General features: G+C 37.9%; 1 protein-coding gene across 6 annotated transcripts in view; it reads left to right on the top strand.

The window, feature by feature from the left end:
* LOC122811202 (homeobox protein meis3-like) overlaps nucleotides 1-14,381 on the top strand; it is a 524,011-nt gene that overhangs the window by 177,538 nt on the left and 332,092 nt on the right. The gene's annotated exons all lie outside the window — the stretch shown is intronic.

The raw sequence follows: 14,381 nt of genomic DNA, 5'->3' as shown, positions 1-14,381 counted from the left end.
AACTATACAATATACAGTTGAACACTTAAACGCATATGCACATGTACATATATTTTATATACTTCAGACACAGAAGTAAGTTCATGTGGACTGATACACAGAAAGTCATAGTAGTGCAGTCCACAAACATTTGGTGCAAACACTCAGGACTAAGTGCAGAAGGAATAATTCTGAGCACAGAAACTACAGACAGTTTAGTGAATACAGAATCTACAGACATTATATTTCAGCCTATTTCAGTTTACTACCATGGTTATTTGAAACAGTAAGATTTGATTCAGATATTGTTGCCATCTACCTCTGCAGTACATAGCAAAACATTCTTAACGGAACTACAGTGTATGCAGACTTTCATTCTGAAAGGTACAAGAAGATTTGGCACATAAAAGAAAGACTGGCACCTGTGTAGCACAGTTCTGGGTAATTAAAAGATAAAGACATTCATTCCAGTCTCATTTCAGCCTCATTCCAGTTTATTTCAGTATCATACAGTTTCTTCAGTTCTTACACATATATACATTACATACACATATAGATACATAATTCACACACACACACACACACACACACACACACACACACACACACACACACACACACACACACACACACACACATAAGCTTTACACATAAAAATGTGTTCATTCAGATTGCACACTCCCCAGGGAAGGGGCATATTCCTCGGCCCTGGAAAATGTCAATGTCAAACACCTATTGACCAAGTGTGTTGACAAAGCAGATGTTGAAATTTAGGAGTTTCAATTGATAAAATGGTTCCTGTATATCTATGTCTCTCTCTCTCTCTCTCTATATATATATATATATATGTATATATAGATATAGATATAGCTATAGGTGTGTGTGTGTGTGTGTGTGTGTGTGTGTGTGTGTGTGTGTGTGTGTGTGTGTGTAAGTAATAAATATGTGGACTATGATTTAAAATGGCAAAAATGGTAAAAAAAAAATTCATATGAAACCCACACACAGGATTGAAATATACATTCTTATAAATGCATATTTCAGACATGTATCAAAATATTTTTTCTGTGTTCTACACCTCTTTTTTCTCTACTTTTATTACAAAACTTTGTAGTACATTTTTCTTCCTATTCACCAGCCCTGAAAACACTGAAAGCATTGACTGTAGATTGTAAAGAGGTTAAGGATACTGCCATTTCATGATTCTGTGGAATAAAATGAAGTAAAAATGAAAAAGGCTAATATAACTACTCAGTGCTACAACTGTTCTTGCCCTCAATGTACGGGAAGTTCTCCTACATACCATCAAACAGTTGTTATCAGAACTGTAAAGAATGGTTAATTTTTCTAACATGGGTTTTTAAAGAGGGTTTGGTAATCAAAGAAATAATATTTATTAATGCTGTTTTGCTGGTTATTTGCTTCAGGTTTAGTTTTAAGGAATAGCTGAAGTATTTTAGTAACCATAAAAGCAAAGACCACATTTGTGTTACTGTTCTGAATTTGCCTATTAATTTATTATTGTCAAAGTCAGTTTTTTGTGGTACTTATTTTTCCCAGTGCATGGAAAACATTTGATACATATGTTAATGATAATATGAATCTCCATAGTTTTCTTTGCACTGTCTATAGTACACAGAAAAAATAAGCAGTTATACATGAATGAGAGGATCATTCCGGCTGACATCACAACAAGCAACGTTGTGGAGTAAATGAAGCAGTGAAATAGGCCTGTCTACTGACAGGGAGCCATGAAGAATCACCCACAGTGCAGAGCTACACTAGGGCTGTGGCCTGATATGCCTTATAGTGCTTAAAACAGCACTAAGATGTAGAGCGGTGTAAACAATGTCCTCATGTAACACACCGTGAGGATACACTTAGAGTGACTCATACCTCAGCTGTCATTCAGAGACGTACCTCCATTATACAAGCCACTTCATATACCCATGTGTTGCCATGGAGCTGTATTCCTTGCACACTCCAGGGTGGCTCTGTGGTTTAAGGACATATGTCAAAGCAGAGTTGCAGCATGGGTGCTCGTTTACTGACAGGAGCTTCCTGCTTCCCCATAACAAAGTAATTCAGCAGCAACAAAGAGCATGTTTCTTTCTGCAGAAAACAGGCTGCTATTCCAATGAGTGCACACTGCTGCTGTATCTATCATACCATTCTTGCATGGGGCTGTCTATTACCCTTATCTCTAACTTAGGCTTGCAGAGTCTGCAGCTCAGTGGATTGGTAATTTGTTTATCACTTTGTTATACTGCCTAGAACCACAGAGCAAAGCATGACTCCACAGTTTCTCACTACATGATGCTCTGGGGATGGTGCTGCAATGTATATGAACCATAAAGTCACACTACTGTGTCATAGCTATAAAAATAAAGTATAAGTGACATTTCCCTTGTTTTGTAGTTCCCCAACATTCATGAGCCCCACCAACTGAAAGTAGGAAAAAAGTAAAGAAGATGTATTTTTTTTAATGATATAACTCTTAACAGAAAAAAAATGAATAAAAAGTTCAGTGTCTGTGTAGTCTTTATAAGAAATATTTTTTATACATCCATTGTTGACTGGGTTAGTGGTCTCTTTGCATGGGAGACTTGGGGTAGTATCTATTTATCCAGGGCATCAGAGAACTTCCCCTACTCTTTTCAATAGGTGCCCTGGGAATCTTTTACATCCACCTAAGGTGCCACCATCCCAAGCAGATGGTAGCTCATTCAACAGATGGCACAATCAAGAGAGCAGCACAGCACTCATCCCAGAGATTTGTAACGGCATTGCAATATGTCATATTATTTTATATCATTTGAAATAGATAGCTCCTAGTGTTTCCTTTATTCCACAGCTTTTCTTTCTTCCTCTGGCTCTGCACCAACCTTTTAATTTATGGCACTGCCAGAATGAGACTCATCAGGCTTCTAAAGTACCTCCATTTTCTCTGCCATCAGGATACAGGTGTGAAAACATCTTAAACAATGCCCTTCTATCTTTGATTAAAATCCTTTGATTTTTGTAAGAATCTACTGCACAAGGAATCCAACAGACTATTCCATGTTACTCATTCTTTGTAACTTTTACATTTTAAACAAATCTGCATTTACTAATCATGAATTATGGAGGGCCAGAAGCCCGATAACCCAGAGTTTTGTGCACCAGTCTTACTGCAGCTGATTTGTGCAATAAATGATAATGTATTTATAGCAGTATATGATAACCAGCCACTTAACAGACCGAATCTCTTCCTGCAGTTGCCAATCTCATTTGATTAAGTAATTAGAATACAAGTTTGGGATTTCTTAGCTTGCTGAACATACGAGCAAAACAGCTGTTAAGAGCTGCGAAACAAGTGACAGGGAATTGAGAAGTTCATCTTAGATACTATGGCAAATAATGCACATATTGTAACAAGAATTATATTTGAAATTTGTGAGGCGTTGCTGTGCTACATTATCACCAAAGGAGTATTCAGTTGTAGCTCTAAAGTAGTTGAACAGGTGGTGGGTTATGTGGTTTGCATCTAATGGTGATTATTTGCATTTGATGGGACTTGGCTTAAACATCATTGTTATTATACAGCTAGAGTGGAATAAATGTAACAGGGGAAAAATAACACTTAAGACACAACCACGCTAGAGTTTATTTGTAAATGGGACCCGGACATTAACCTGAAATCAAAAGGAAATGAAGTTGTTTTATACTTCCATCATTAATTTCATTTGTTTGTTTATTCACTCATTCATTCATTTATTCATTCATTCATTTAATAGGGTGCTTTCCATGTTTGCAGCCTTTTCCAAAAATAATCAACACACAAAGCTGACAGAACTTTGACTATATAGAGACAGTCTTTTATTTTTATACATTTCTGTGGAGAAATGGCTCTCAGCATCCATAAAGAAAAGACTGTGGTCATTTCTTTATCAAAATTGTACTTGCAGATTATGTGTTAGATTTTTAATTAAATTCTAAAAATGCCTGTCTCTGAAAGTATATGCCCCTTAGAACATTTTTAGAACTGAAATGTTCTATGAAGCATTAGTGAATGTATCAACATGTACAATGCATACTGCTGTCTGTATTTATAAGGGAAGTTATGTTGGCAATGGAGTCCATAGGAGGTGCAGAGATTTGATAAGGGGGATGCAAGTAGTTGAGTAAAAGGATGAGCTGGAGAAGGATAACATAGTTACCTGTGACACAAGACAAGACATAGTCTTCTAGTCATAGTTTTTGAAGATGACTGAGAACATCAAGCTGAACTGGCAATATGAAGAAGATGGGTTGAGAGTAGAGTATCAGAATGGATGTTAAGAACTTCTTTAGTGACACTGACAGTGAGGATGTCTTGCAAATTCACTAATGTGTACTGAATGGTTAAATGCCAAACCATGGATAACTTTCAAAGGGTATGGGATAGATGCCAGAGTTTAGCTAAAACAATTGTTTAGGATAAGGGCTGCATATGTTTTTCAGAATAAATGAACCTGATATGTTATTCTGCTCTCATAACCACTTCCTAATTGTATATATATATATATTTTACATGGTTTATCGACATAATGTTGAATTTCATAATGTCTAATAGTCATTTGGTTGAAAAATAACATCTCCAACCCAAAACATTGAATTATCAAAATGTCAGCAATCATTTCATTGAAAAAGCAATGAGATCAACCCTACTATTTTGCAGGGGGGCTACACCTCCTGCACCCCACACCCCCCTACTTAAATATATCAACTCCGAGATCTCACTACAGTGCAGAAATGGGCAAATTCGATACTTTCGACATTGTGTGCTTAGACTAATTTAATTTCAACATTTTGATCATTCAATATAGTATGTTTAACCAATGCAGTTTAAACCATTTAGCATTCAACATTATGTCGGTAAACCATTTTACATTTGTATTATTATTTCTGTACGTTATATAACATTGTATTTTTGATGTCAGTAGGAGGCGGTTAGGCTGTAAAATCTGCCTTTAAGTGAGTTAAATATTCTATTTCCTCTCAGCCCCTCACAACCCTTTTTCCCCCTTGTCTAAATTTCTTACAACCTTTTAAATGATTCTGTAGATTTATTTTCCACCACTGATTTTAAAGAATCCATTCCATGGGTCCATAGCCGTGTCCATAAAAAAGGTTTTTTTTTTGCACATTAAACATGAAGTTGGCTCTACAGCCTACTACCTGTGATATTTTCTCCAGAAGAATCTTGTGCATCTATATGATCCCTATGTTCCTTCTTACCTATGGGGACAGCTCTCACTTTAAACTTTGGTCATAATCTGCTCCTTTATCCTATTCACCTTTCAGCCAGCTTCAGTCTTTAGCTTTAACTTCTTCAAACAGTCTGATGTCTGTTTCCATTGTATATTCTTAAGAAATGAGTGCAGTACCCAAGCTGAAGTCAGATCAAGGCACAGCAGAGCAGCAACGTCACTTGTTTGTTTCTAGAGTTTGTCCCACTGATGATACAACTCAGCATTTTGTTTGCTGCTGAGTTGATCCTCTTATTCTGCTCCTAACAGCCCAGTCCAGATATTATAACGACCTTCAGGTCCTTCTTCTTCCCTTTGACAAATGGTTCTACTACCCACTTTTGATGTTTCACATTAGTGATGCTGTAACCAAAGTATTTTATTCTGTACCATCACTAAATATTGACTGCCAGTTTTCTGTTTACTCAGTCATCCTTCATTAAACAATTTTCAATGTTCCATTGCTACACTCTGTGTCTTATTCTCCATCTATACAGACTTCTAGTTCCAGAGCTTCTGTTCTCTCTCACAGCCCATACACCTTCATAGTAGCTACCTCTGAGGGATCAATTCACAGGACTTACTGAAATCTAGATAGATTGTGACTACCCGATGACCCATATCAAGTTCTCTTCTAATGTATACTTAAGGTTTCACTGACGGTTTCCGAAACTCATGTCATATAATATTATTATAGGCATTTATTACTTCTAGAAAGGCAGCCAGACTACTTTAGGTATTTCTGCATGACATCACCAAATATTGCTCCTAGGTTTAGAGCATGTATTTCCACTGTGTTTTCTTGTTGCTATCATTGCACAAGTACATGGATCCCAGCATCTTTCAGTCCTCAGGCAATTTGTCATGGTCAGTCAGTCGAAGAGCTCTGTCATTAGGAGACAGCCTCCCTTAGGACAGGGTACCTTCTTCTCCCTCTCTATTCCAAGTGTCAGTCTATCACTGTGTCCCCTCTGCCTTAGTGTCCGCTCAGCACAGTAGCCACCCTTTCCATTCTGTAGGCTGATGACAAGTGCTCATTTAGCACCACTGCTCCTTTCTTCTCACCTCTGCCCTTCCTGCTGTCATTACTCAGCTTTATTTGGCCTCTCTTTACACAGTCCTTTCTACAATGTATTATTGACCTCATTCCTGAGCCCTTCTGCTAACTTTTACCTCTTCAAATTAGATCTCCCAATAACCCTTCCAACTTCAACTAATGACTAAAAGACTACCTAAATAAACCCTGGCTCTGCCCCTGCACTACCCCAGGATGAACTAGACCCTCACCACCACCACCAGCATACTTTCACTATGTTTAGAGAGAGATAATTAGTAAAATCTATTCTTTAGACACAGACCAAGTATATTTTTGCCTTTAGATAAAGGTCAAGCATATTTTTGACTAGGCTATAGTATACAGTCACCTCTGTTCCAAAGACTGTACTCACTGTGTTTAATGTCATCTCTGTGAACTGCAACTTGTAAATTCTTTATCTTTATCTGACAACATTCTTTTTCAACTTGTTATATCTGTAGAAATATTTGCAGCATATATACATAAGTTCATACTGTATGAACTGAAGCTGAATTCTTACTTATGTAATATGTCATTCTTCTGTATTAGACTTTGTAATAACATTATTTAACTGTAGCCATATTATGTCAATGTGGAGCTTTTCTTCCTGGGCCTCCACTGAAAATGATATATTATCCCAGTTGGACTTTGTCAGCAAACAAATGTTAAATAAATAAATAAAATTCAAAATCTTTATTAGTGTCACAGGTAAAATCTCATTAATGTCCTCAAAGATGGAGAACATATAGTGTCTTTCCTGGTCTAACTTTTATTCATAGGCTAGACCTGCTAAACACTAACAAACACATATGCATGGTGCATACACACACACACACACACACACACACACACACACACACACACACACACACACACACACACGTGCATACACACACAATTGTAAAAGGAGTCATGGATTCTGGGGTCAAATGGCCACAATTATAAACATTAATGCACTTCAACATGGAGTGTATGTGTGTGTGTGTGTGTGTGTGTGTGTGTGTGTGTGTGTGTGTGTGTGTGTGTGTGTGTGTGTGTATATATATATATATATATATATATGTATATATACAGGTCTGCAAGTTAAATTTATGACTGTACTGTCAATGGCAGTATGACTGGTATAGGGAGAGAGCTATCTGATATGATGGACAGAAGGAAGGTTGATATATTGTGTGTGCAAGAGACCAGATGGAAGGGCAGTAAGGCTAGTTGTATCGGAGGTGGGTTCAAATAGATTTATCATGGTGTGGATGGGAGGAGAAATGGCGTAGGAGTTATTCTGAAGGAACAGTATGCTAAAAGTGTTTTGGAGGTGAAAAGAGTGTCAGATAGAGTGATGTTTATGAAACTTGAAATTGATGGTGTAATGATGAATGTTGTTAGTGCGTATGCTCCACAAGTTGTGTGTGTAATGGATGAGAAAGAAAAATTTTGGAGTGAATTGGATGAAGTGTTTATGACTGTACCCAAGGGTGAGAGAGTGGTGATTGGAGCAGATTTCAATGGGCATGTTGGTGAAGGGAACAGAGGGGATGAGGAAGTGATGGGTAGGTATGGTGTTAAACAAAGGAATGCAGAAGGTCAGATGGTAGTGGATTTTGTGAAAAGGATGGACATGGCTGTGGTGAATATGTATTTTAACAAGAGGGAGGAACATAGGATGACATACAAGAGTGGAGGAAGATGCACACAGGTGGATTATATCTTATGTAGGAGGGCCAGTTTGAAGGAAATTGGAGACTGTAAAGTGGTGACCGGAGAAAGTGTAGTTAGGCAGCATAGGATGGTGGTTTGTAGGATGATGTTGGTGATCAGGAAGAGGAGGAGGAGTGTGAGGGCAGCACCAAGGATCAAATGGTGGAAATTGAAAAAGGGTAATTGTGAGGTGGAGTTTAGGGATGGGTTAAGACAGGCACTGGGTGGCAGTGAAGAGTTACCAAATAGCTGGGTAACTACAGCAGAGCTAGTAAGGGAGACAGCTAGAAAGGTGCTTGGTATGACATCTGCACAGAGAAAGGATGACAAGGAGACATGGGGGTGGAATGAGAAAGTACAGGAGAGTATACAGACAAAGAGGTTGGCAAAGAAGAAGTGAGATTGTGAGGGAGATGAAGAAAGTAGATAGAAGTATATGGAGATGAGGTGCATGGCAAAGAGAGAGGTGGTGAAGGCTAAGGATAAGGCATATGAAGAGTTGTATGAAAGGCTGGACAGTAAGGAGGGAGAAAAGGACCTGGCTAGACAGAGAGACAGAGCTATGGAAGCATGGAGGTATTTAGGTGAAATGGCAGTGGAGTTTTTAACCAGATTGTTTAATGAAATCTTGGAAAGTGAGAGGATGCCTGAGGAATGGAGAAAAAGTGTTTTGGTACTAATTTTTAAGAATAAGGGTGATGTGCAGCGCTGTAGTAACTACAGAGGGATTAAACTGATCAGTCACAGCATGAAGTTATGGGAAAGAGTAGTGGAAGCTAGGTTAGGAAGGGACGTGATGATTAGTGATTAGCAGTATGGGTTCATGCCAGGAAAGAGCACTACAGATGCAATATTTGCTCTGAGAGTATTGATGGAGAAGTACAATGTCAGAAGGAGTTGCACTGCGTTTTTGTAGACTTAGAGAAAGCATATGACAGGGTGCCTAGAGAGGAGTTGTGGTACTGTATGAGGCAGTCAGGAGTGTCAGAGAAGTATGTAAGAGCGGTACAGGATATGTACAAGGGTAGTGTGACAGTGGTGAGGTCTGCGGTGGGAGCGACAGATGCATTTAAGGTGAAGGTGGGATTACATCAAGGATCAGCTCTGAGCCCTTTCTTATTTGCAATGGTGATGGACAGGTTGACAGACAAGATCAGACAGGAGTCCCCGTGGACTATGATGTTTGCAGATGACATTGTGATCTATAGTGAGAGTAGGGAACAGGTGGAGGAGACCTTGGCGAGATGGAGACATGCTCTAGAGAGAAGAAGAATGAAGGTCAGCAGGACTAAGACAGAATATGTGTGTGTGAATGAGAGGGAGGATAGAGGAATGGTGAGGATGCAGGGAGTAGAGGTGGCAAAGGTGGATGAGTTTAAATACTTGGGATCAACAGTTCAGAGTAATGGTGAGTGTGGAAGAGAGATGAAGAAGAGAGTACAGGCAGGGTGGAATGGGTGGAGAAGAATGTCAGGAGAGATTTGTGACAGACGAGTACCTGTAAGAGTGAAAGAAAAGGTCTACAAGAGGGTAGTGAGACCAGTTATGTTATATGGGTTGGAGTTAGTGGCATTGACAAAAAGGCAGGAGTTTGAGCTGGATGTGGCAGAGTTAGAGATGTTAAGATATGCACTGGGTGTGATGAGGGTGGATAGGACTAGGAATAAGTATATTAGAGGGTCAGCCCAGGTTGGAAGGTTTGGAGACAAAGCCAGAGAGGCAAGATTACATTGGTTTGGACATGTGCTGAGGAGGGATGCTGAATATATCGGGAAAAAGATGCTAAGGATGAAGCTACCAGGTAACAGGAAAAGAGGAAGGTCTAAGATAAGGTTTATGGATGTGCTGAGAGAGGACATGCAGGTGGTTGGTGTGACAGAGCAAGATGCAGAGGACAGGAAGAAATGGAAACAGGTGATCCACTGTGGTGACTCCTAACGGGAACAGCTGAAAGAAGATGATGACTGTCAATGGTTTACTAGAAGTTTGACTTAGGTATTAACAATATTTATGAGAAATTATTTTATAGTTTGAGAAGAAGTAAGGCAATGTTGTATTAGTCACAATTTAAATATGGATTCTGTACTTCAGTGTATTCACAAGGTTCTAAATTTCTTAAACACCTCAATAATTACATTTTAAACTTATAGTTACATTTTCTTAATTTTGAATATTGTACTTTATCTTCATTTCTTGTAAACCTACCTTCATGGATTAATATACTATGTGTAATGTATTCTGTTATTTGCATTTGTTAGTTCTCATTTGTAACCTGTATGTCGGTGTATTATCTCTCATTGCTAATCGTTTATTTTGTTTTGTGGAGCTTTTCTCCCCTGGCCTCAACTAAAAAGGGGTCTTCAACCCACTCAGACTATCCTGGTTAACAAATGCAATAAATAAAATAAATAAATAAATAAATTCACTGTTTAGATAAAGAAATCAAAGCCAAAGAGGTCTGCGTACACTATATTTGCACTTTTAAATTACAGCTGAAAGAACAGAAAAACATTTATACTTTGTACTGAAATGTATTCTTATCAGAGAAAAAAACATTTATTTTCTCAGAGGCTTGTACTTTGCTTGCTTGTAATGGTAGAGTAATTTTGAACTGTAGTTGATCTGAATATTGTCCTTCAAAGTTTTCATAAGCATATGGTATTTGCATGGTTCAGCGGATCTTCAGGCTGTTGGAAAGTTTCATGCTTTTTTCCAGTGGTCATGAATTATACAAAATGCATATTGCTGTATAAATCTGAAAAGCTGTAGTTAAAGCAGATACAACATATTCCTACTTGTTAAATGTGACTGCAGCAGAGGATATACCAGGTCCTGCAGTACGTACAGAGGAAAGGCAGCAGTGCTTCGTCATTACGCATTACCTTTTTCTTGTGAAGGAAGGGTCACAATTATTACATAAAAATATGAAGCTACATGAATTTAATGCAAGGATAGCTGCTGTTTTTTATACAGCTATACCTGTAAATGTGTTTGTCAACCCCCGCATGATTCAAACAAAATGTACCATTATTTTTAGATTACTAGCTCACTCATTCTTGTTTTTTCTTTCTTGTTTTAGGGTGAGTTTTACTTGCTTTTCTCCTGACCAGCTCTTTGTGTGCTTATCCTCTCTCTCTTCCAAGTTAAGTGGCACCATTTCTTTTGGTACAGCTCTGTACCTTCCTGCCTCCTTGTTCTTACTCTGCTTTGCTGTTACCTCTTTATTTGCCCTTTAACCCATCTGTCCATTTCCTTCCGTCCGTGTGACTGTTTTCATTTTCTGTTATTTGTAGCACATCTGTGCTACATAATTCAGGCTGCCTGTCTTGCGTAATTGTGTCATATAATATTTCTGTTATTGCATGGTAGATTGTTGTCAGTTTTGAAGCTTTGGTTATATTTTGAGTATGCTACTCTTTTCTCTGGGTTTTATGTTGTTGAACTGGAACTGCTATACCTCTGTTTTACACAGCAGTATACAAACAGGTATTACACGGGTACTGTTATCTGTATAGTCTGTTGTGTATCTCTCTTCTACATGTTTCTTACTTCCTGTCATATGATGTTCTTCCTATATAATTTTCTCTTAAAATGTATTTCACGATAGGTGTATATTACCTGATTTTTTTTTTGTTTTATATCTTTTGGAACAACAGTTACTTGCCCCTTTATTGAAAATGAGCTCAACCTTGTAAACAAAGTTTTAAGTAATTGTAAAATGGGCATTGATTCTGTGCTAACATTCAGGAACTTTGGAAACTTTATATAGGTTCATAGGTGTGTACTAGTCTAATGGCCCTAGAGCCTTTACAAGCCTAGCACATAGGATTACTCTGGCATCATGCCACCCGACCTTAGTTCCCAGTGCCTCTGTCAAGCAGAGCCACTGGAATGATCTCTGGGGTGAATTTTCTATTTTCCATCCACTCATTAAGATTTTTGTTGAAGAGGGCCAGTGCCAGGTTCCATAAGTCTGAGCATGTCTGTATGGCTGGTTAATACAAATATCATGTTGCCTTTTTCTCAAAGTTTAGTGCTTGGTCTAAAACTGGCATTTTATGTAGCTACATTTTCAGGCTAGGGATTATTAAGAAGGAATGTGTTATTATAGTACAATTACTCTGCTAATGATATTGGTGTGTCAATGCACTGCAAGGGTGTGCGTGAGAATGTCCCCTGGAAGACGAATTTTGATGAACAATTCAAATAACAATGCAGGGTGCATCCGTGAGACTTAAAACAGGTTTGGAGAGTGGAGATGTGATTCAAATATATAAAGAATTGTAATGCTGGCAGATTTTGGTGCTTCCCATGATAATAGAGGAACTCCCAGACATTCCCACACATCCATGCAACTGTAAACAAACACCTACAGGCATGCTCAGACTTATGAAATCTGACACTCACACACCTGCTTGAACATTCAAGCTGAAACATGCACACACTGACACACACCCACAGAGACACACACACACACACACACACACACACACACACACACACACACACACACACACACACATGGCTAGCGCCATGGCAATTACATATACTCACACTACAATCCAGAAATCTATCCATGGAGTGAATTAGTGTAACTCATCTTTGATAGTATACACTTTTTTCTCCTCATAAGAGATGGCTGTGACAGCTCCTCCCTCTGAAAAAAATGTTTTCCAGTCACAAAATGGAAGTTGCAATATCAGGTTAGCTCAAGCCTCATTCCTTCCTTTTTGATTTCTTCAAGAAAATGGCTAAAACTTATCAAAGTATCAAAAATGTGAGTCTATAACTGATTGTGATTTCTATATTCAGCAATGTCAGCAAGGAAAAGTGTGTAAAAAGTATGGTAAAAGAGCCCAAATATCCACTCTTAAAAACACACTGCAACCTCACCAGGAACCCCAAACATTTCCAGAATTAATATAATTATTGGTAGGAATAAAGCTAAAACAGCTTTCAAATCAACATCAGTTGTTCTATCACTTCAGACCGCAATTCCAAATGCCAAACATTTGCTGAACCTCTAGCCATCTTTACTCAACGAACCCTGGCTCTACGTCTAGAGAGCTACTCCAGACACATTTGACTGCCTTGGTTTTTCTCTTCATTTCTTCTGTAGTAACTGATTTTCAGAACCACTAACATACTTCTTAAATCAGTTTACACTTATGGCAGACTTGGTGTAAATGGCATTTCCTGCAAATTACAAAACATGTTATACTTTTATTTCAGTTCCTCAGAACAATTTCCAACATTCTGGAATGTAATATAGCTATTCTTTCCAAAACTAGCATTGATGATATCAGCATTACAAACCTATGCCCAGACTACCTTTTGTCTACAGTAAATAAACTCATTGAAAGAGTAATATCAAATCTGCTTCTTAATTACCTTAACTTCTTCAGGTTAATAGTAGACTGTTAACATACTGTTAATATTATAAGTACTGCACTAATTACCTTAATGAACTTTATCTGGTCATATTTGGATCATGGAAAGATTACAATAATAGTTATTTCAGGGAGAACTTGAAAAATAGAATTCGACAGCATTTAGATATCAGGATTTAGTACCCAACCATGTATCTTAACTGAGCTAGCATGTTGCCCTTGTGAAACTTTGCTAATTTTCTGTAAGATAATCCAAATAGCTGAATTACTATTTCATACTTTTGTTTCTATGTGTTAACCAGTGTAGTGCACAGACCAAGCATGACCATTTGTAGGCACTACCTAGGTGAAAGTTTACTACAGAAAGACAGTTGTGAAATATACAAATAATACAGTTGAGTATTTACAGAAGAATATTCAGAAAATATGCAAAGTATAAGACAAAGCATATTATCAGTCTATGTGAAAACAACAGTAATACATTTACATTTATCTGGTGCTTTAGCTGACTTGAGCTTTTACGGTTTCCTTTGAGGTTTTCAGGAAGAATTGGTTACAGAAATCAAGGAGATTTCTATCTAGGCAGTTATCTCTATAAGCTAGCTACACATTGTTAAATCAATATCTCTGTCCCCTACACAGCATAGCATTCTTGATTTTCAGGTCATAATTTCCTGGTCCTATAGTTATCTGTATCTTCATATGTATCGGTCTGACTTGTAAATAAGCTGTGGCTGAAAAGGGATCCTTGTGGTCCACATCACTTACTTAAATGAATAAAATTAAAAAGCAGAGGTATGTCATCTTCTTTAATCTGTTAAAGACATATGGTGACTCACCAGTGCCTCTTAACCTCCATGTAAGAACACACTACAGAGGTAGAAAGAAACTAGAATGAGAGCTACCTGACTGAATGAACTCAAAACACTAAAAGATTTAAAGCATTGAAACCATTTCCGGCAGATCATT

The sequence above is a fragment of the Protopterus annectens genome, chromosome 1.part0, assembly GCF_019279795.1.
Source record: "Protopterus annectens isolate FY-2018-M chromosome 1.part0, PAN1.0, whole genome shotgun sequence".
In the NCBI taxonomy this organism is placed as follows: domain Eukaryota; kingdom Metazoa; phylum Chordata; order Ceratodontiformes; family Protopteridae; genus Protopterus; species Protopterus annectens.
Note: the sequence above shows the minus strand (reverse complement) of the source record. Positions and strands in the feature narration are given on the sequence as shown.